The sequence below is a fragment of the Pelophylax lessonae genome (assembly GCF_965119305.1).
Source record: "Pelophylax lessonae genome assembly, chromosome: 3".
Taxonomy (NCBI): domain Eukaryota; kingdom Metazoa; phylum Chordata; class Amphibia; order Anura; family Ranidae; genus Pelophylax; species Pelophylax lessonae.
In genome coordinates, this window is record NC_138770.1 from 133,815,316 (window position 1) to 133,838,374 (window position 23,059).

Below are 23,059 nucleotides of genomic sequence, written 5' to 3' on the forward strand. Positions count from 1 at the left end.
GTCCACCCAAAATCAATACCAGACCCTCATCTGAGCAGGCAGCCTGGCAGGCCAGGAAAGGAAGGGGGGGCGAGCAAGTTCCCCGCTACCCTCCTAAACCATATCAGGCCACATTCCCACAAATGGAGTGTTGGGTACTTTTGGCCCATGTTGATGGGGACAAGGGCCTCTTCCCGACAACCCTAGGCATTGGTTTTGGGGGTCTGCAGGCAGGGGGCTTACTGGAATCTGGAAGCCCTCTTTAACAAGGGGGCCCCCAAATCCCCCCCCATGTGAATGAGTATGGTTTACATTGCACCACTACTCATTCACATATATCATCAATCACGGCGCCCGCTGCTCCAAAAGAAAAAAAGCTCCACTCGACAGGAAGGCTGACCATCGAATGCCTACTCCGCTGGGTGACAGGTGACAGTTCTTAAATAGGGGAGGGGCAGGGCCACCTGGTGATGGCACCTACCCAGCATGCCCTGGTCGGTGACATCACAAGGGGGCGGGGTCACCCTCTGACCTCATTGGGTGACTCAGCCCCTTAGCTATTTAAGAAATATCAGTATTTATAAAAATAAACTAATAACACCTTTATTTCTGAGATTATTATTAATTCACAGCATTTTTTTACCCTGCCTAAGACTTTTGCACAGTACTATATACAGTATATATATATATATATATATATATACCCCTCCCATTTTTGTAAATATTTTATTATATCTTTTCATGTGACAACACTGAAGAAATTACACTTTGCTACAGTGTAAAGTAGTTTGTGTACAGCTTGTACATTTGCTGTCCCCTCGAAAATAACTCAACACACAGCAATTAATGTCTAAACCACTGGCAACAAAAGTGAAAAAACCCCTAAGTGAACTGTCCAAATTGGGTCCAAAGTGTCAATATTTTGTGTGGCCACCATTATTTTGCAGCACTGCCTTAACCCTCTTGGTCATGGAGTTCAACAGAGCTTCACAGGTTGCCACTGGAGTCCTCTTACACTCCTTCGTGATGACATAATGGAGCTGTTGGAGGATGTTAGAGACCTTGTACTCCTCCACCTTCCATTTGAGGATGCCCCACAGATGCTCACATAGGGTTTAGGTCTGGAAACATGTTTGGCCAGTTTATCACCTTTACCCTCATCTTCTTTAGCAAGGCACTGGTCATCTTGGAGGTGTGCTTGAGGTCGTTATCATGTTGGAATACTGCCCTGCAGCCCAGTCTCCGAAGGGAGGGGATCATGCTCTGCTTCAGTATGTCACAGTACATGTTGGCATTCCTCAATGAACTGTAGCTCCCCAGTGCCAGCAGCACTCATGCAGCCCCAGACAATGAAACTCCCACCACCATGCTTGACTGTAGGTAAGACACACTTGTGTTTATACTCCTCACCTGGTTGCCGCCACACATGCCTGACACCATCCGAACCAAATACGTTTATCTTGGTCTAATTAGACCACAGGACATGGTTCCAGTAATCCATGTCTTTAGTCTGCTTGTCTTCAGAAAACTGTTTGCGGGCTTTCTTGTACATCATCTTTAGAAGAAGCTTCCTTCTGGGACTACAGCAATGCAGACCAATTTTATGCAGTGTGCGGCGTATGGTCTAAGCACTAACAGGCTGAACCCCCCACCCCTTCAACCTCTGCAGTAATGCTGGCAGCACTCATACGTCTGTTTCCCAAAGACAACCTCTGGATATGACGCTGAGCACGTGCACTCAACTTCTTTGGTCAACCATGGTGAGGTTTGTTCTGAGTGGAACCCGTCCTGTTAAACCGCTGTATGATCTTGGCCAATTTGCACATTGTCACTTAGGGATGTACTCACTTTTGTTGCCAGCAGTTTGGACATTAATGGCTGTGTGTTGAATTATTTTGAGGGGACATCAAATTTACACTGTTATACAAGCTGTACACTCACTACTTTACATTGTAGCAAAGTGTCATTTCTTCAGTGTTGTCACATGAAAAGATATAATAAAATATTATAAAAATGTGAGGGGTGTACACACTTTAATATATATATATACCTATGTTAGATGTGACAGCATCCCTTTAAATAAAATTTGCGTGATGCATGTTCATTTAGGAAATACAATCACAATCATATGCAAAGCAAGCAAAATTGTAAAAGTCAGATAAAAAATTGCCTCCAAATTAACATTAGAAATATAATAACTCCATCAATGGAAATACATTAGTTTTCTTTTTACAAGGCTGGTTTACCATATAACCCCTTTGTTTGTTATTATTTTAAATAACTGTCACAACATAGACTAAGACGATCCAGGTTTCCATTGTATCCTATTTAGAAGGGATAGGTGAGGAAACATAAAGAAGGGGGGCTACAATAGGAGAGCATGTCAGTGCATTTTGCTGCTTCTCTAAGGCACTGATTAAAGCTTTATAATAACCAACAGACCCCTTCGTTATGTCCCTTTCATTGGTGTGAGAACGTTTGTGTCTGCTCCCTACCTCTTAAGGTATTTGACGAGAGACTCAAGATGTGACAGGCTAACACTTCAATTCCATCCAATTAACAGATCAAAGCAGGCGTTTCGCACTCACTAAGGCTGGGTGATTGAATTCAAGTCAAGAACAAGTCCAGCAGTTTCATACCCTCTTTTCATTCATCCAACATGGATTTGAAAAATTCTTAACAAGAGGCTTGGGGTTAAGGTTCAGCTTCCTCGCATTACAGAGAGCAAGGAACCTGGCTGTAATCAGGCAGGTTCTAGCAGTACTTTATCCCAAGAGTTGGTACATTTTAGAAAAAAATAATTTGGGATAATTGAACAATTTTGCTAGGGTAACCCTTCCCCAAAAGTTTAATTTCAGTTCAGTGAGCACTGGATCTTGCTTTATCTATCTGTCAGACTCCACTGGTGAGATTTCCCCCTAGTTGTTTGAGCCCCCAACCAGCTGGCTATATAGGAGGTTTTATTATCTCACTTATTTATTTATTTTTGGAGGGTTTTTTTTGTTTTGATAGAGCCTCTATCGAGGGCCAATGGCACCATTCTTTGGCTTTGTAGAATTCAAAACAATCAGGTCAAAATATGTAGTACAAAACCTCTAAATTGGATTTTTAAGGGCATGAAAGTATACCAAAGCTAAACAAAAGCATCAAGCTTTATTTGTACACATTAAAATAGTATAATAATGGTTAAAAGACAAAAAAAATTGATGCGGCCATGAAACATATTGCATATTTTACATAAAGACACCAAAAATTCCTGTCAACAATATATGGAGTAAGGAAAACCCAATGCGTTTCAAGATATTTGCTGTATAATCTTCTTCAGGGTTAAGTGGTTGTAAAGTACATTTATCTGAATAAGTACAGTTTATGGTGAAGGAAAAACAAAAAGCAAAGTTTTGATGCCGCCTGTTGCCAAGACTCCACCCCACGCTGGGAGAGAGGTGCAGTGGAGGATCAGCTGTGTCTCCCACCACTGGGGACAGTAGAGATGGCCCACTGAGTATCCACACCTGACCAAGCGATTACTTGGTGTATGGTTTGAGTGTATGGTTGTCCCACTGTGTGCCAAAAAATGTGCTTAGGGAATACCAGGAAAGGGTAAGAGGTAGAGAAAATGTCTGCTCTATGGGAGCTCAAAAGGAATTGTCCAAGATATTTGAGTTATGACACTACCAAATTGAGCTCATAGTAGGCAATTGTGAGAAAAAGACACTTGAACCACCCAAGCGCAATAGGCTGAAGAGAAGTCTAGTTACTTGTATATGAAAGGTTTGCACAGTCATGGTCTAAGGCACATTACTCAGGTCCAAATAGGAGTTCCAATTGGATATCTCACCAGTACAGAATTTAAGTATTGGTTTTGGGTAATACATAGTCCTAACTCAAACTTGTATTGTAAACAAAATAAAACCCAACCCTTCCCTCCAACCTGTGCTAGGCAGCAGGGCCTGGGGTGGGCAGAAGGGGCGCTGTCTTAATCTGCAGTGCCAGTGAGGCACACTGGGGGCTTCTGCCACAGCTCCTGCCTCACTGACAAGAGTGACTGTGTCTTATATTCAGAGCAGAATGTACTGATTCCTCAACTCCTCTGGCCAATCCCACTCTACCTTAGCTATTCATTGAAAAAATGAAAATGGTCACACACCACCACGGAATCCAATGAATAAAAGTCCTTTATTCACATAAGTCATACAAGGCACAGCAGGGTAGGACAGTAGATGCGTTTCACACGTCTGCTAAGTGCACGTAGCATGTAGCAGTCATGTGAAACGCCTCTACTGTCCTACCCTGCTGTACCTTGTACCACTTATGTGAATAAAGGACTTTTCTTCATTGGATTCCATGGTGGTGTGAGACCATTTTCTTCTCTCATGCTTCTCCTGGTGGTGAGCCGAGGTTCAGCACCCACCTTGAATCGTGGATTTTGACTAGCCTGAGTGGTATTATCTCTCTTCATTGTTTAGCTATTCATTACTCTCTATTCCAGCAAGCTACACTACTGCCCTCAACATGCTCTCTCTCTCTACCTTTCCTACATGATCAGTAAGTTAGCACCAATCCTCCTTGCTCTTCTCCTTTGTTAATTTTTCCCTCCTCCTTCTCCTATCTGCTGTCACCTCCATAAATCTCCACTACACACAGGGCTGCTGTTAGAAATCATGGGGCCCAGTACAGCCTTCCTAACAGGGCCCTCCCAACCCTGCTCCCTCCCCTCCAAGGGACAGTGGAGCAGTGGCACTACGCCCCAAAATGAAAAAAAAAGTCCCTCCTCTGCTCTCACCTCCTGGGACCATCTGTCGAGGTGATGGGGTCCAGGGAAATGTATTTTAAGCCCTAGTAATCTAGTAAAATCTATTTAATAATCTAGGCAGGAATGAACAATAAAGCTGCCCGGGGCCCCCCTGTTCAGCTGATGAGGCCTGGGCCCAGTACAAAAGACTAGTTGTACTGCCTTATCAGAGGCCCTGACTATACATATCCTGCAGCCTCAGCTTCATACATTCCACACAGCTATCTGTCTGACACCCTTTCCATCCCGGTTTTATTTTAATACTTTTACTGTCCTGTCCTAATTCCCATCACTCCATCACTCTGCTTTTCATTAACACATACTTGTGGGTATAGAATGTCAATGAGAAAGAGCAACAGCAAATCGTAACCTGAATAAGGCTTATGACCACAGGTAAGAAAAAGGGAAAGAGAATGACTGGCTTGGTGTCACACTACTCCCTTCTGCCCCTAGTGTCACAACCCCAGAATGAACACAAATGTCCAGAAATGCTTTACAGATTATTTGCAAGCTACAATATACTGGCCTGTAAAAGAAAGAGTTACTTGAAGATATTGGCAAAATGGTACCCAACGTCCTTTTAATTTGGAAGGGGAGCAGGAGGAGTCCTCTTGTTGCAGGTGTTCTTTGTTTTCAGCTAGCTCATATAAGGGCCCATAATAGCTTCTGGATTCTAACATCCAATGTGGTAGCGGCAAGTGTACAGTGTCTCCTTAACCACTTGCGGACCACCCAACGTATGTGTACGTCGGGGTAGCTGGTTCCTTTGGGCGAAACCACTTACAGGTACGTGATTTTGCACTTCTGGGTCTGCGGCATGTACGCGAGCCACTAGCAGCCCGCTACTGCTGTTATTGGACACAGCGGAAGCCAATCAGCAGATCCAGCGGTTCCCGACAGAGGCAGAACAGCGGTCTGTCTATGTAAACAAGGCAGATCACTGTTCTGTTAGTAGAGAAGACAGAGATCCTGTGTTTCTGCTAAGCAGGAACACTGATCCCTGCCTTCCCACAGTACAAACACCCCCCACACAGTTACAAAGCACTCTCTAGGAACACATTTAACCCTTTGATTGCCCCTGATGTTAACCCATTCCCTGCCAATGTCATTGGTACAGTGACAGTGCCTATTTCTTTAGCACTGATCACTGTATTGGTGTCACTGGTCCCCAAAAAAGTATCAAAAGTAGCACTTACAGCACTTCCGATGTGTCCACTGCAATGTCGCAGTCCCACTATAAATCACTAATTGTTGCCATTACTAGTAAATAAATAAATAGAAATGCCATAAAAATATCCCATAGATTGTAGACAACAATAACTTTTGCACAAACCAATCAATATACGCTTATTGGAATTGTTTTTTTTTTGTTTTTTTTTTTGTTTTTTACCAAAAACAAGTAGCAGAATACATATTGGCCTAAATTTAAGGAGAAATTAGATTTTTTTAGACTTTTTTATTGGATGTGTTTTTTAAAAATATTGTTTTGTTTTCAAAATTAAAATAATTTTCTTGTTTATAGCACAAAAAATAAAAATCCCAGAGGTGATCAAATACCACCAAAAGAAAGCTCTATTTGTGGGAAAAAAAGGAAATTTTTTTTGTGTACAGCATCACACGACCGTGCAATTGTCAATTAAAATAAAGCAGTGCTGTATTTGCAAAAAATGGCCTGGTCATAAAGCGGGGTAAACTTTCCGGAGCTGAAGTGGTAAAATAGGCTCTAACAAGAGAAGTAAAGTAAATGTGTCTCCTTATGAGGTTTGATGAGAGAAGCAAAGTAAAGGTGTCTGCATGCAGTGTCTCTTGGGGTGCAAATAGGGCAGGCTTCTGCCTGCCCACCAATCTGAACGACACCAGGCTTTTAGGAATGGCAGAAAGGTCCCAAAGCAGGCTTTTGCGGATGCTGTGATCAGAAAGAGGGGTGCTCGAACGCACGCCCTGCATACCATGATTCAACCGGATCCATGTTGTAGATAATGAGAGTGGCCACCAAGTGTGGAAGTGGTTCCACACTCTCACTGGAGGCTTCCCATGCTGCCCAGGCTACAGCACCGACTTGCACCCCTCAGATCGTCCAGTTCACTGCTTCCAGAAGAAGGCCAAGGTCCTAAAAGAGCAATCCTGTCCCTGCACAGGCCTATTATGACCTCTCCCAGCATTCTGTTCTCTCTAAAGCAGGCTGGTGCTTGTAGCCCATAGCAATCCGCCTTCAGTGTAAAACCTGGCTATTCAGACTACATGTCCCAAGATTCTTTGCTCTACTCTCAAGTCTTATTCACTCTGTATTTAGGATGTGACAACAATCCAGGCCGAGCACTAGAGGGAACAGCTGCAATGTAGCAAGTGCTGCAGAGTGTATTCTGATAATGCAGGAAATTTTAGCCATCTCCTGGCTACATCACAAGTCCTGTATGCTGCATCTTTGGTGTGCTTTCAGAAAATGCACTGTCCAAGAGAATGCATTGGGAGCACACCTAAAATCATACCTCCCAACTTCTTGAGATGGGAATGAGGCACACTTGTTAGCAAAAGTATGTAGTATAGGACACACCCCCTGCCACGCCTCTTTAAAACAGAATTAAAAAAAAAGTACTATTTTACCACTATTATTACTTTATATTAGCTTTTAGACATTGGATGAAATGTTTAGCACTGGGAAACACTTTTTGAAAAATAAATAGTGTATTTTATATAAATCTATATAGATCAGACCAAAATGAGGGACAAATGTGGAGGAAAGAGGGACAGTCCCTCCAAATCAGGGACAGTTGGAAGCTACGCTAAAATGGAAGGCCAATCTACAGTGCCCCTATAAGTCTAGGTTCACACCTTTGCATGTTGGGAAGGTGCACAAAACTGTGTCTTTCCTGACAAACACAGAAGCACACTGTCCTTTAGTAGATGTGTGGCAGTGCCATTAATTGTTAAGGGCACCCCGCACATCTGCTAAGGCACATATTTTCACACACACCAAATCACATAGTGAGGCAGCACCGTGTGACTTGCTGCGGCACATTTTTAGAAAAGGGTCATGGACTTAATTTCCACATTTCTCACCTGTAGGGTAGCCCATTGAGCAAAACACGCATGTGCTCTCAGTCACACCTGTAGGAGTGAACCTAGCCTAACTATTTTTTTTTTCTTTCTACTATTTAATTGAAATGTTATCACCCACATTTTCTATCAAGCCTTAACATGGGTCCTTAATGCATTCTGTTGTGATTACATTAACATTAACTGTATTTAAATGGGTCACGTTTAGCGGGGAGTATGCCCACCAAACGTGATGAGGGGGGGGGTAATTTTTAAAAAGATTTATAGCATCACCGCTGCATCATGTACATACCTACATACAGATGCCTTTGTAGCCGCCTAAAGGGGTGGTGCACCAATTTTAAAATCTCTAATTTGCAGTGTAACACTGTAAGTATTTTTTCAGTGCATGTCACAAACATTGCAGAACTTACACCACTTTTAGCCCAATCCCAGGGGAGGGGGGCAGTTTGCCGTCTGCGCCCTGGGCACTGAATGACCTTGTCCCAGCAGTGCTGTCTGTGCCCCTTTGGGAAATGTCCCCTCTAAATTTTTCATGTTTGGCATTACCACCACCAAGAGTGAAAAAAAAATCCCACATTTTGGGGTTGTCACCAGAGCAGGAATAGAGGGGACATCTTCCAATGGGGACACTCTGATAACACAACCAGGGATTCCTTCCCTTTGGAGAGATTTCTCTCACTGTTTTGGCTATAGGACAGAAAGTGAATGGAAATCTCCCCAATGGCAAAAAAGCCTGACAGGGGTTATAACCCTCCCTTACTCATTCCAAAATGAAAAAAATACTTTGCCTTTAGTAATTTTTTTACTTTTTGCTGGTATGCGGGGAATTATGGGGACCTAAAGTGATTGTAAAGCTAATTATTATTTTTTTTTTTTAAATAAGAAACATGGTATACTTATCTGCTCTGTGCAATGGTTTTGCACAGAGCAGCCCTGATTCTCCTCTTTTTGGGTCCCCCACCAGCTCAAAACTCAAGGCTTGCTCACAGAGGACCTGTCCTGGGTGAAGGTACTGCCAACTTTATTATCAAACCCACTCTTCCACTTGGTGAAGATTCTGGTCCTTCTAGTTCCCTGCAGGTTTAGCACCACTGCCTGTATGGGAAGGGCGCTACTACAGTATTCATAGCGATGCATGGTAATCACAGTGGAGGAATGCATAAATGTACTGGGGATATGTTGCCCTTGAGTTTGGAATCACCTTGATCTAGTTTGGGCAAAAACAGCAGAGCGAGGGTGCCTGGGTCAGTGTAATAGTAAAAACAAGTAACACTTTATACAGATACACTTACATCAAAGTATCTTGCAAGCTGCATACAGGGTGGATGTGGATTACCAACCAAGCAGCCAGCCGTCACGAGGGATGAGAAGACCGCTGTGGGAATAAGCTTGGACCTGCCGTATAAAGATGTATAACTGGCAGCGTGTAAAAGGAACCGTATATATACATAGGACTTTAAAGGTAGCCACTAAAAAATCCCATAAGGAAAAAGTCAGTGCTCAAAATTTATATAAAAATACAAAATTTATTAATAACTATATAATGAAAGTGTTTAAAACCAACACATCAATAGTGTATACAAAAAGTGCTGTAAGACATATTCCTAGACCACAAGAATCCGTTACATGTCCATAGCGTGCCAGGATCTGGTGTATGTGAAAACACAGAAATGATGACGACCTCCCATGTTTGGGCCAAACTGGACTCTGGTGTGTGGGTACCAATGGATCGCTTCGCGTTTTGCTTTGCAGTTTCCTCAAGAGATCCTAATGGTGCCAGACTCAAGGGGGAGGATAAACGGAACCAAAAACAATGAGATGGAGCGGAGGGAGGACGGGCACCCAAAAGAGCCATACTAAGAGGAACATGCACCAAGCCCTCCCTCCGCTCCATCTCATAGTTTTTGGTGCCTTTGTCCTCCCCCTTGATTCTGGCTCCAAAAGGATCTCCGGAGGAAGCTGCAGTGATCCCTTGGTACCCACACACCAGAATCCAGTTTGGCCCGAACACGGGAGGTCTTCACCAATTCTGTGTTTTCACATACACCAGATCCTGGCACACTATGGGCATGTAACGGGGTTCTTGTGGTCTAGCAATATGTCTTACAGCACTTTTTGTATACACTATTGATGGGTTAATTTTAAACCCTTTTTTGTTATGTTGTTATTAATAAATTTTGTATTTTCACATAAATTTTGAGCACTGACTTTTTCATTATGGGATTAATGGTGGCTACCTTTAAAGTCCTATGTACATATATACGGTTCCTTTTACAAACTTACTAATTGAATGTGGTGCCGCATAATACAGGGTCACGTCTCTACTTTGTTTACATAACTCACAGCATCTCCAGCTGTCACACCCGCTCTCACAGCGCTAGCAAGAGACCAAATCAGAACTGGGCGGACCGCAACACGTTTCTGAGGCGCCGCCTCCTTCTTCAGGCACACCCGCCCCCCTCTAGAGGGGAAAATGTACGTATACTGTCTGGACGGAATAAAAAATCCATATCCACCCTGTGTGCAGCTTGCAAGATACTTTGATGTAAGTGTATCTGAATAAAATGTACTTGTTTTTACTATCACACTGACCCAGGCACCCGCTTTCTGCTGTTTTTGTTTGTATCTGAGAATTCCCATTTCCTGCTGAGAAGCTGCTGGTGACTGTGTGTGCTATCCACATCCACCTGTGGATCCATCCTGCGGACTTCTCCTTGATATTATTCTTCACCACTATGGACTGTATGAACTAATTCTTACCTAATTTGTTTTGATTATATCTTTTTATCTTTTGTCCCCCCACATTTTTGATCCCTTTTGGTCCACCGTATAGTTGTTAGTAGGCGCTGAATCACACATTAGCTGCCAGTTCTGTGTGATATATTGCTTGCATCTAATTTGGACCATCATTTATTGCTAGCCCAAGTCTGTCCTTGTATTTATTGCAGCTGCCTCTTTAGCATCCTCTCAGCCATCACCAGTGTGCTTCTCCCTGTGAATGTGGGTTATTTCACTCATCTATTGAGTACGCATTTGTTAGAGAAATGTGTAGATTTGTTCAGTTCCTCTGCTGTTTAAGGTCATTGTCAGCTCACATAAAGCTCTAGGCAAATCACTCCGTAGAGACTAATTCCCTCGGAAGGCGGTTGCGGTAGGTCGCTCAGCAGGGAAAGATTGAATCTTTAAAGCAAAATATAATGCAAACTTTAGAGTTCAGTTTGAATTGGCATCCTTCAGTATACAGCTTTGTTTTCAAATGGTTTATCTAGGCTAAACTGCATAAAAGCAACATCCACAAGTGATCTTTGGTCTGGCAATTGTTTGCGTTAAATTCATTTTTTTCTATAAACAGGCTTATTTATTAAGGCAGTGCAAAGTGTGTGTGTGGGTCACCTCCCACAATCTCTTTGTAAATGGCAGCAGAACACTTGCCGCATAGTTGTTTGCAGTGCTTGGCAGATTGATGTATGATTGTACATACTAATGTAATGGGAAACCATACAGAATCACTGTCATCTATAGTCATGTTGCAATATACCCACATTTTCGAACAGGTCACCTAAGGAAACACAAGGGAAAACTTTAACCACTTGCCAACCACCCCATAGCACATTTACTGCTACAGGGCGGCCGTCGGATCTGGTATGGATTTTAAGGGGAACCCCGTGCCAAAATTTAAAAAAAAAACGGCACAGGGTTCCTCCTCAAATCCATACTAGACCCTTAACCGAGCACACAGCCAGGCTGGCAAGGATGGGGGTGCGGGCAAGCGAGCAACCCCCCCTCCTGAACCATACTAGGCCACATGCCCTCAACATAGGGGGGTGGGTGCTTTGGGGCACTCCAAAGCACCTTGCCCCCATGTTGATGGGGACAGGGGTCTCTTCCTGACAACCATGGGCTGTGGTTGTAGGGTCTGCGGGGGGGGGAGATTATCAGAATCTGGAAGCTGTACCCAGATCCCACCTCCCCAATGTGAATGGATATCGGGTACATCGTACCCCTACCCATTCACCAAAAAAGTGTACAAAAAAAATAAAGACAAAAGCCAGTTTTGGACAAGTCCTTTATTAAAAAATAAAAACAAAAAAATAGTGTCCCTCTATGATCAGTCGCCCGCCTGCAACGGAAAAAAAAAAAAAAGAAAGTAAGAAGCTCCTGCCTCTTCGGACGCTTCCTACGCTAATGAGCTGTTTGAGTTTGACAGCTCTTTTATAGGGACCTGACGTCAAGAGCCACCCCATAATGCACTGGTCAGGTGCAGTGAATAAATTACATGATGTCATGTTATTTATTCACTGCACCTGACCAGTGCATTATGGGGCAGCTCGTGACGTCAGATCCCTATGAAGGAGCTGTCAAACTCAAACAGCTCATTAGTGCAGGAAGTGTCCAAAGAGGCAGGAGCTTCTTCTTTTTTCCTATTTTTCAGTTGCGGGTGATCGGGCGACTACATTACATGACGTCATGTAATTTATTCACTGCACCTGACCAGTGCATTATGGGGAGGCTCGTGACGTCAGATCCCTATGAAGGAGCTGTCAAACTCAAACAGCTCATTAGCACAGGAAGCGTCCAAAGAGGCAGGAGCTTCTTTTTTTTTTCCTATTTTTCGGTTGCGGGCGATCGGGCGACTGATCATCGGGGGGGACACTATTTTTTTATTTTTATTTTTTAATAAAGGACTTGTCCAAAACTGGCTTTTGTCTTTATTTTTTTGTACACTTTTTTGGTGAATGGGTAGGGGTACGATGTACCCGATATTAATTCACATGGGGGGGTGGCAGGATCTGGGGTCCCCCTTGCTGAAGGAGGCTTCCAGATTCTGATAAGCCTCCCCCTGCAGACCCCCACAACCACAGCCCACGGTTGTGGGGAAGAGACCCTTGTCCCCATCAACATGGGGGCAAGGTGTTTTGGAGTGCCCCAAAGCACCCACCCCCCCCCATGTTGAGGGCATGTGGCCTGGTATGGTTCAGGAGGGAGGGGCGCTCGCTTGCCCCCCCCCTATCCTGGCGAGCCAGGCTGTATGCTCTGATAAGGGTCTGGTATGGTCTGGTATGGATTTTAGGGGGAACTAAAAGCATGAGCCTGATTTCTTTTGTCCATAAACGTCTATGGGACAGGAGAAGCGGTTGGTAAATGTAGGGGTGGCTGGCTGCACATGTGTTGGCTCAGTGTGAATATTACAGTGTCACAGAGCACAGTTCCCCCTGCTCAAATGGAAGAGGAGAGAGGCTGGATTGCCTCTGCCTTCTCCCTCTGTGCCCGACCACACCAGTCCATACAGTGAAGTGAAGGAGCTGTGTGGGCAGGAATTTATACACAGAGCAGCCATACAACATGAATAAGATATGTGTGAGTGATAAGCCTCCAGGAACCATCTATATGTAAGCTCAGTGACTGGACTCCTCCCCCTGCCTCCTTTCTTCTCTCCCTCCCCCTCTTTTTAAACTTTTTCCTCCAGCTTTAGCTGTTAAAACTGCAGCCAAAGTGTTTAGAATTGTGTCATCAGCCTATGGTAGTGCTTAGTCCTTTGTGTGTTTAAGTTAGTTCACACTGGTTTGCTATGGTTTGTCCCATTGCGTGTGCATCCGCAGTTTTCCTGCGTTTAAGCCACAGTCTTATTGATTCCTATTAGGTTGCATGTTTTTTTTCTGTATCTTCTGAAAGCGCAACAAAATTCCTGCATGCTGCATCTTTGGTACACTTTCAGAAAATGCAGCAAAAACTTGCAACCTAATAGAAATCAATAGGATTGCAGCTAAAACTGCAGGAAACTGCGGATACACAATCAATGCGGCCAAACTGCAGCACACTAGTGGGAACCCAAAGGCTTGTATACACACACAGCAGGCACTGTCACTAAACTGAAAAGTAACAGGCAGTGAGGAGGTGATATCATACCTCTTTACTGCATGTTTTTACCCCCCAAATGCCAATTCATGCAGGTAATAGTATGGTTCACTTTGAACTCCACCTTATTTCTGTCGCTCTCTTTAGGTATTCAATCTGCTCTCATCAGTGCAAAGTGAATTTCTACACGTAAGCGGAGCACTTCACAGAACATTTTAAGACATTGTTAAAGTATAACTTAATGCAATTTTTTTTCTAGTTTGTTGATAGAGTGGAGAGGGATTAGATCCTCTGTCAGGTTTCCATCACTGCCTATGTCTCTGTTAGGGAGATTTACCCTCTGTTTGTCTCTATTTGTTCTGTTTACTGTTATCATGAAATGTGGAAGTAAATGAAAACCCTAAATTTTGGGTGTCCCCAGAGCAGGAATAGAGGGGAAATCATCCAATGGTGACAGTAGTTCTGGTGACAACCAGGGATTCCCTTACTTTGAAGGGATTTTCTCTCACTTCCTGTTTGGCTATGGGATAGGAAGTGAAGAGAAATCTCCTGAATGGGACACAGATTGGAAAAAAAGCTGACAGGGGTATGAACCTGGGTTCAGACTATTGCAAACACAGACATCGCATGCAATTTGCACCGCATTGCTATGCAGATCACATGGGATGTCTGTGCAATGCAAATTCAGCCATACATTTTGTATGTCTAAACTCCCATTGCATTCCCAAGGAAATGCTGCAGGAACCTTTTTTTTCCCCGCACTGGAATCGGATCCCATGCGATCCAATTCCTGTCCAAATTCACAGTTTGCACTGTGATCTGCAAACCAATCTGGGGGTGTCATTACCTTTGTTTTGACACTGGCAGCTGTTTGCGGAGCGTGAACTACCTGCGGGGAGAGGCGATACGGGAACCCGCACAGGAATGGTGGTGGCTCCCACATCGCAGTAGGGTGAACCTAGGCTAACCCCTCCTTACTCTTTCCAAAATAAAAAAAATAAAAGCTTTCTCTTTGGTTACACTTTAAACCCAGAGACCGGTGGCCTTTTAACATTAGTAGGAACAGTATTGCACATAATATCAGAGATATACCGAACTTCAGTTTTGGGTGGAGTAATATTTTCTTTTTGGTGCCACACAATATTGACTTATTGTGTGATACACAGGATTTAAAATGTCCTTTTATTAGGGTTTACATCTCCCCCACCCCCCTACCTTCCTCCTCCCTGTCTCTCCCATCTTCTCCCTTATGGCACAATAATAATGAGTATTATGTGGGTACAACGACTTTGGCATGAGTGTGCAGTGTATATAGTGACTAAGATTCTGTTTAAAGTGGAGTTCCACCCAAAAGTGGAACTTCTACTTGAAGGCCTCCTGACCCCCTGATATGCCACATTTGGCATGTCCTTTTTTTGGAGGAAGCGGGTACCTAGATTTGACAGGTACCCACTCTCACTTCCTTAGCAAAAAGTTGTTTGCTTTTTTTATTTTATTTATTTCCATAAAAAGGTCCACCAAAATCTTCAGCACCAGGCCCATGATGCTCTTAATCCGGCCCTGCCCTGACCCCCAACCACTGCTGTACTTTCCTTCTGTGATCCGGAGCTGTCAGGGCTTCTGCAGCGAGTCCAGCGGTCCGGGGATTTGAAATCCCCATTCCTCACCCTCTTCTCTGTGCAGCGCTTCCGGGATCAGATTGATTCTAATTGCTCAGTGGCATCACAGTGAATCGATTTGGTCCGTCCCGCAAACACTGAACAGAGAAGGAGGGAGAAGAGCTGGGATTTCAGATCCCTGGACTTCTGCACTGGTTACTGGAGCCCTGATAGCTCAGGATTGCCGGAGGTAAGTAGAGTGGGGAGAGGAGGCATTTCTGCCCTGGGAGAGACACATTTCAATATATCACAAATATACTTTGTAATGTTCTAAATCTTGTGATGCTGTGGATTTCTGTGACTCCACATAATCCATCTTTGGATCTAATCCTGACTTGTGTCATTTGATCTTGGGTCTATATATTCTCCTCTGCGGCCACTCATATCCTCTTGCTATATTGATGCTGGATTTGTAGCAGGCATCTTCTATGCTAAGAATGAGCAAACTGCTATGCAGTATTCTTAAAAGTCTTCTGAAGAAGTCACAGTCTGGCGAAACATGTAGAGATGAATATTTCTTGATGTTTTTATATGAAAAAATTACATTTTATGTTTATAATAAAAAAAAGAAATTTACTTTCTGTGTGGCACCTTTAAAATCCCATCTTTCACTCCTTTACTAATTTGTACAATTGTGGGGTATGGAGCCTAGGGCAATTTCAGACACCAGATCTTTTTCCATTGGGGAGAGGAGGTATTAGTTTGCCTCCTGTTTTTTCTGTAAAGGTAAACTAACACTTTAAAACGGAACTCCAAAAGGCTAAATATACTAGAAGAAAGGGAATGCAATAGGGGGCCAGGAATGGGATTTTAATGGTACTGTCTTAGACTAATAGTACTACATAGACCAGGGTATTTTCTTTTTGTAAAAAATAAACAATTTTTATTACAATATTAGATTAAAAATACACATAAAAAAGAGAAACATGAATCATGACAGCAAAACGTGTGTTGATAAACACATCAAAAAGGCCATATAACATTAAATCACTTGATCGGCAATCCACACCAGGGGAAATCACAGTTAATGACTCAATACATGAGTTCAATTGCTGAGACCCCTAGTGAACATGTGCCCAATACCCAACATGTTTCACAGTGATCCGCTTCGTCAGGGGCATGGAATGATGTAATATCAAGGAATGTATATTTACTGATTTGTAGAAAAAAGAAGATATCAGATATACATAACATCATAAACAATTACAAACATTTTTTGCTTTAAAGAATCTAAACCTAAGCTAAATATACTAGATGAAACACATGTAATGTATTTACCAAAGCATTCTTATTTCTTTTCACCCATAACTGAGATTTGCACAGCCCTGCCACGGCACAGTGCTGTCTGGAAGAACAGAAGATCTGTTTTTCTCTGCTGCAATTAAATAACACTTACAGGTTTTGTCCCTCCAACAGTTTGTGACTGAACATTGAAAAGAGAAGCAGTAGACTGATAAGTTCATCTCTCTTTCACTCTGCTCACTTCTTTTATCAGTATGCTCCTTGTACTTTAACACAATTGATTGTTAATTTTTGTTTCTTCTTCCTCTCCCAGTCTCAGCTTTACTGTACTGGGACTGCAAAAGGTTGAAGCCAAGTCACTTTCAAGTACTTACACTGCTTTAATTACAGAGCTGTGTGGAATAATTTCACTCACACCAGAGAATCACCACAAAACAGAAAATAGTGTGAATTTTTTTTTGAAATAACGTGCTATGAAGCAGCTGCTGGAACAAGCTAAAAAGCGAAATAATATAAAAAGGACAGCTAGGATATATTAATCCACGCTGACACCAGCGCTTGCTTAATTGGTGAAAATAAACTGAAATAATAATATGCCAATCTTCTTCATAAACTACTTTTCTTTAAATATCACATATATACAATTAAATACCATAACCGTCAATAACTCCAAGAGATAAAGTGACAAGTGACAAATAATAATAATAAATAAAACATTGTAAACAGAATTCATAATAAAGATGTGCATAAGTGTCCAGTGAAAAAAAGTCCAAAAAAACATAAGATAATATATCGTGTTGGTTCCAGGATTGAGAAATTCGTAAACTTTTAACAACAAGGTGAAAATCTTCTCATTTTTAAGCGTCCACACCAAACAGAAGAAACAGCACCCTTGTGAACAGAAGGCAAGCAAAATTCCCACTCACCAGATACTGTAGATCCTCCTTGCTATACGGCAATAGGATCAGAAAGGCTTTGTGGGGCTCCTTTGCCCCAGGTGAATGCTCCACATCAATCCTGCGGTCTCCCTCACTGCCTGCTCAGATGTTCCAGATAAGGTGGTTCATGAAAAGGCAAAAAAGAAATGGAGAGCAGACTCCAAATAGTGTAAAAACGTTTGGCATTTATTTAAAAGCCAAGAAACACGGGCTCTACTTAGGGCAAATACATTGATAAAAAACAGTGAAAAATATATAATATCTTCCATACGGCTTCACGCACTCATGTATGGGAGCCATGCAAAGGGGCAGCGGAGGACTCCCAGGCTTGCGTTCCACTTGCAGCGTGTAACGTTACCGTGTGCATTTCAGCTTGACGCGTTTCAACATTGGTTAGATGTCTTCAGAAGCTGGGACGCACGCCGTATCTCCCTCTGTAATATACTCTCATCTTCGCACACCTGCCCCATAATTAGCACCAAATGCAAAAAACAAGCAGGTGGCATATTAATTCCGGGACGGGCGCCTCCCATGTATCGATGCATGTAATTGGATTTGTGGACTGTTAATACATCTTAATAATATTGTCCTAAGGGAGTACTAAATTAATATTTAAATAAATATGTTTTAGATAAAAACCAAAATTGATATCAATAACCTTAGTTATTGAAGGTTGTGATATACCTTATTTAATTGTATTTAATTACAGAGCTGCATTCACTTGTGTCTCCTCTGCCCAGAGTTCAGCTTTAAAAGTAAGCCCCAGTGTATTTCCCAGAGTTCTGTTAATTTGTAATAGGATGTTACTTCCATGACACTAAAAGAGATAGTCAAAGCCAGTCAAGAACCAATGCCATTTTAACCTTAAAATCACCTCTGTCCGCTGTGCTCAAAAACAGTCCATCTGGAAACAATGAAATAGTAATGAAGGCTTGGAAAATCCGCCATCCCTCTCCTATTCTCAGTCAGACCTCCTGCTGTGCTAATGCATTAAGAGATTTTGTCTTTCATACTACTAGCTTCTGCTGAAACCACTTTTATCTTTGATGTGATTTCCTCTTTTACACATTCTCTCCCGGCTTTTATCAACCACCCTGCTCAATGCCCTTCCATTCAACTTCATTGATTTTCATCTATTCTATGTGAAAAACAACTATCATCCAAATAAGGTTAGATGTACAATCTTATATCTATAGAACTCCATATTGACTATTACACGTCTGCATATCTGCTTTACTAATAACCTGTATTATTATCTTTATGAGCCCTGGAATGGCTTTCAAACTATGTTAGCATTAGCCCTAGGATCTGGCCTCTGATCGCAGGTCTTGTTTGGTACTACTGTGGGCTTTTCATCCTTATTGAGACTAATTTTAAATAAAGAATGATATTTATTATTTATATAAAGCAGCAAAATGTTCTAATGTGAGTTGTCCAACCCTGCCTCATTCCCCACTAGCATCTTACTCCTTTTTTCCTTAGAGTCTCACTTCAGCACTGCTGTAAAACAATTAAAATAAACTATCCAATACCTCATTTAATACTATTAGAAAAGAAAAGAGGGAATTTGTAAGCCTATATTAGACTGCATTCATTGAACAACTGGTCATTATAAAAAAAATAACTGTATTTATCATTGAAGACCGTACAATTAATTGGTGGCTATGACAGATTTCACTGCAGATCCTTATTCTCCTTACTTCCATAGGTCTTAGGTCTTGCCATCATTTTCTTAAATCGAGCACTAAGCAAGAGGGTCTCCCTTCATTGTAGCCATCTGATTTGATTCAATGATATGACAAAACTGAAGCCTGAGCATCCTTTTACACCTGGAATAGCCTTAGAAAGTATCTTACCAAAGATGATTTCCCTACTGCAGGGGATGCCTTTGACTTAATGTTAAGTGAGTTACCAGGTCTGTTTCCCTGCTGTGGCATTTACAAGGAGGTACCACTCTACTGTATTTAAAATAATAAAAAATGTCAGAGCAAGAGTTGGGACATTCATTTTTTTTTAGAAATGGGAGTGAGACCCCAGATTGGGAAGTAAGATAGATAAGAATTATGCTGGGTTGATCTCACATTCAGAAGCCAGTGAACAGCTCAGCCTTCCAGGTTTCAGGTCAAAGTAATATATTACTGTAGCGCTACTCCCGGAGGAATACTGTCCAGGTCTTCTCAACAGGCTTTGCCCCGCAGTGATGCACACAGGCTTATTCACACATTTCTTCAATAACCAGTCAAAGGGGTGTTGTTTTGTGGTTTTTATTTTTTGGGAAATTTAATAGGGTTGAGGGTAGTGGTAAGATACTCTAAAAACAAGAACTATGTACAACTGAGGAATTAGATGTTCTTCAGAACAGGCTATATTGAAGTCCAGGCTAGAAGCAAACAGTAAACTTCAGCTTAGTAGTAGTTGATAGAGCCACAAGAACAGAGTCGCTTTAAGTAAGAGATTAGTTGGACATAGCTCTTTAGGACACCAGCTGGTGTCCCTTTTAATAGACCCACGGCTGACCACCAGAGGGGTAGAAGAAGCACCAAGGTCCTAAAGATCTCTCGGGCGTCTGTGCTTACAAGGCCTAAGGACAGCTGGTAGCCTCCATCTAACTTCCAAGTGAAACCTTCCCATGATACCAGACCAGATGTTCAGCAGACAGCACCCTCAGTCAGCTCTCTTTAGCTCCCAGATCTCAGTATTCAAGCCCCTCAGGTCGCCCACCTAAGGCATCACCAACATGCATCACCAACATTTTTCCTGGGAGGGCAGCACACCCCCCTGGCTAGACCTGCTCTGGGAAAAGATCCTGGGATCAGTGTGCTCACAGAATATATACAGTCTCCCAACATGTCATTAGAGCCTGCCTCTCTGGGATAGGCCACGGCTGTATAAATATTCATGTTGTCATCTGCATAGCTCCACACCTACCATCCAGAAACCTCTCCAGTTCCCTGGATACAGAGGAAGCTTTAGATCAGACCGGCAGCAGCTAAACACCGAGCAGACCTGTCTAGCAGATTGCAGCTTAATAAAGTGAACAGAATATGCTGTTACCTACCAAACCTATACAGCCACACTGACTACAGTGTGGCAGCAAAATGCACCTATCTAAAACACAACTAACTTCAACTTAACTTCAACTAACTTCAATTTCTAGCACCTATCTAGGAGGGTGCTGCGTATCATTTAGTGGACTACCCTTTAAATAAAACTTTCAGGCTAGCATTCTAAGTAAAACTTTCTTTTTTTTTTTTTTTACAAACAAGGTTGCTCTTTATTGAAGTAAAACAGAGAAAAACAGCATACAGTAAATGTGTAGCCAGTGGCCACCATGAAAACAGATGGGGAGAATCAATCCCAAAACAGCAGTACAGGGAAATAATGCATAAAAAGGCACAGTGGGAGCACAATATAGTGATACAACAACAAGGTGTGAAGAAGCCAAAAATATCCCTGAGAAATCCAACAGATCAGAATGCACCAATACAACCAGTGAAGGGGAGATCAAGTCACATTGTCACATTGTCTACCCATGGATGCCAAATCTTTTGTATTTGCGGGGGCAATTTCTATTAATGTAGGCAAGTTTATACATGGGGAGGGCCCCGTTAACCAGGGCCTTCCACGCTGGCAGCGTGGGAGGGGAGGGGGAACCCCACCGCAGAATTATCTCCTTCCTGGCATAATACAGTACCAAAGATATCAGTAACCTCAAGTATTTAGAGCCCTTGACCTGATCTGGGATGCCCAAAAGCGCCAGCTCCGGGGTACACGTGACGTTGAGGTTGAGACGGGTGTTCAGAACGTCAAACACCTCACCCCAGAACTTCGTCACACGCGGGCAGTCCCAGAACATGTGCATGTAGGAGCCCTCAGCCAACAGACATTTAGGACAGTCAGCCGATCGCGCAGGGTACATTCTGTGCAGTCTTGAAGGAGTGAAGTAAACTCTATGTAGAATTTTGGCGTATATAAGCTTGTCCCTGGCAGCAATAACCAAGCTCGATCCCTGACCCAGGCAGTTGTCCCAGTCCTCCCTATCCAAGTTAGGTATATCCGCAGACCAACGCTGCCACAGGCGCTCCAGGACCGGAGAGGCCTCAACAAGTAGGGTGGCATACAGGGCAGATAACGGTTTGGGGAGCTCGGCCTGCGCTAGGACATCCTCCAGATGGTCAGTTTGGATAACTGGAGTGGTCGGGAACTGGGCGCGAATCGCATGGCGCAGTTGAAGGTAGCGGAACTCTATCCAACGGGGAAGGTCAAAGGAGCCACGCAGGTCCGGAAGCGCGCGCAACTCACCAACTGGCATAATGTCTTTCAACCTACGAATTCCGCGATCAGCCCAAACCTGCGGATCCGGAAGCGTCCGCAGATGAGGGAAGGACGGATTGCCCCACAAAGGCTGGTAGGGGGACCAAGTATTAGGTTGGAGAAACCGCGCTCGAGCCACCGTCCAAACCCTGAGGGTAGTCCTAGTTGGTAGAGGAAGAGACGTATACGCTCTCACACCCCGGTAGGGCAAATTGCCGAGACGCGCTAGGGAGCCCAGGCAAGCAGCCTCCAGGCACGTCGCCGCGTTCGACCGAGAGCCCTCAAACGACCAATGGACAGTGACTAGGACAGCCGCCCAAAAGTAAAACTTAAAATGGGGAAGGGCCAAGCCACCCGACGACACTGGTAGCTGCAATGTAGATCGCGCCAACCTAGGATGTGATCCAGCCCATAAAAAGGAGCCGACACAAGTGTCTAAGTCACGAAAAAAGCTGACTGGGATCCACACCGGGGATTGGCGGAATACATACAGGAATTTTGGCAAAAAATCATCTTAATGATATTAATACGGCCCAGCAGGTTCAAGGGCAGAGATCCCCAGCCCGCACAGCGCTCGCGAAGACGGTCCAAAATAGGGTTAACTTTGCGGGAGAGGTAATCACCGCTGTTTTTGGTAATCCAGATCCCCAGGTATTTAAATTCGTCCACCCATACCAAGGGAGAAGGGGCCGCCCGGGCCCTCGCATCTGAATCGAGGGGAAACAACACCGATTTGGACCAATTTATACGTATCCCCAAAAACCTGCCGAATGATTCAAAAATGGCCAGGGCAGCCTGCAGGGACGAGGACGCATCCGCCAGGTACAGCAAGGTGTCATTGGCGTAAAGAGACACCTTCTCCTCAAGGGAGCCCATCCGCCAACCGCGGACAGCCTCCGAGGAACGAACCAGGGCCGCCAGCGGTTCCAACGCCAGGGCAAGCAACCCCAGGGAAAGTGGGCAGCCCTGTCTCGTCCCCCTACCCAGAGGGAAGGCCGCAGAGGCGACGCCGTTTGTGCGGACCCGAGCCGACGGGCGGCGGTAGAGCAGGCGCAACCAACCCAGAAAACGAGGACCAAACCCGAAGCAACGGAGCACCGACCAGAGATACGAGTTGAAAGCCTTCTCTGCATCTAGAGAGGCCACCACCCGTTGCCCAGGGTTGAGATGTGGGGCAGAAAGGTTAAGGTGAAGACGACGGAGATTAATATCCGTCCCCT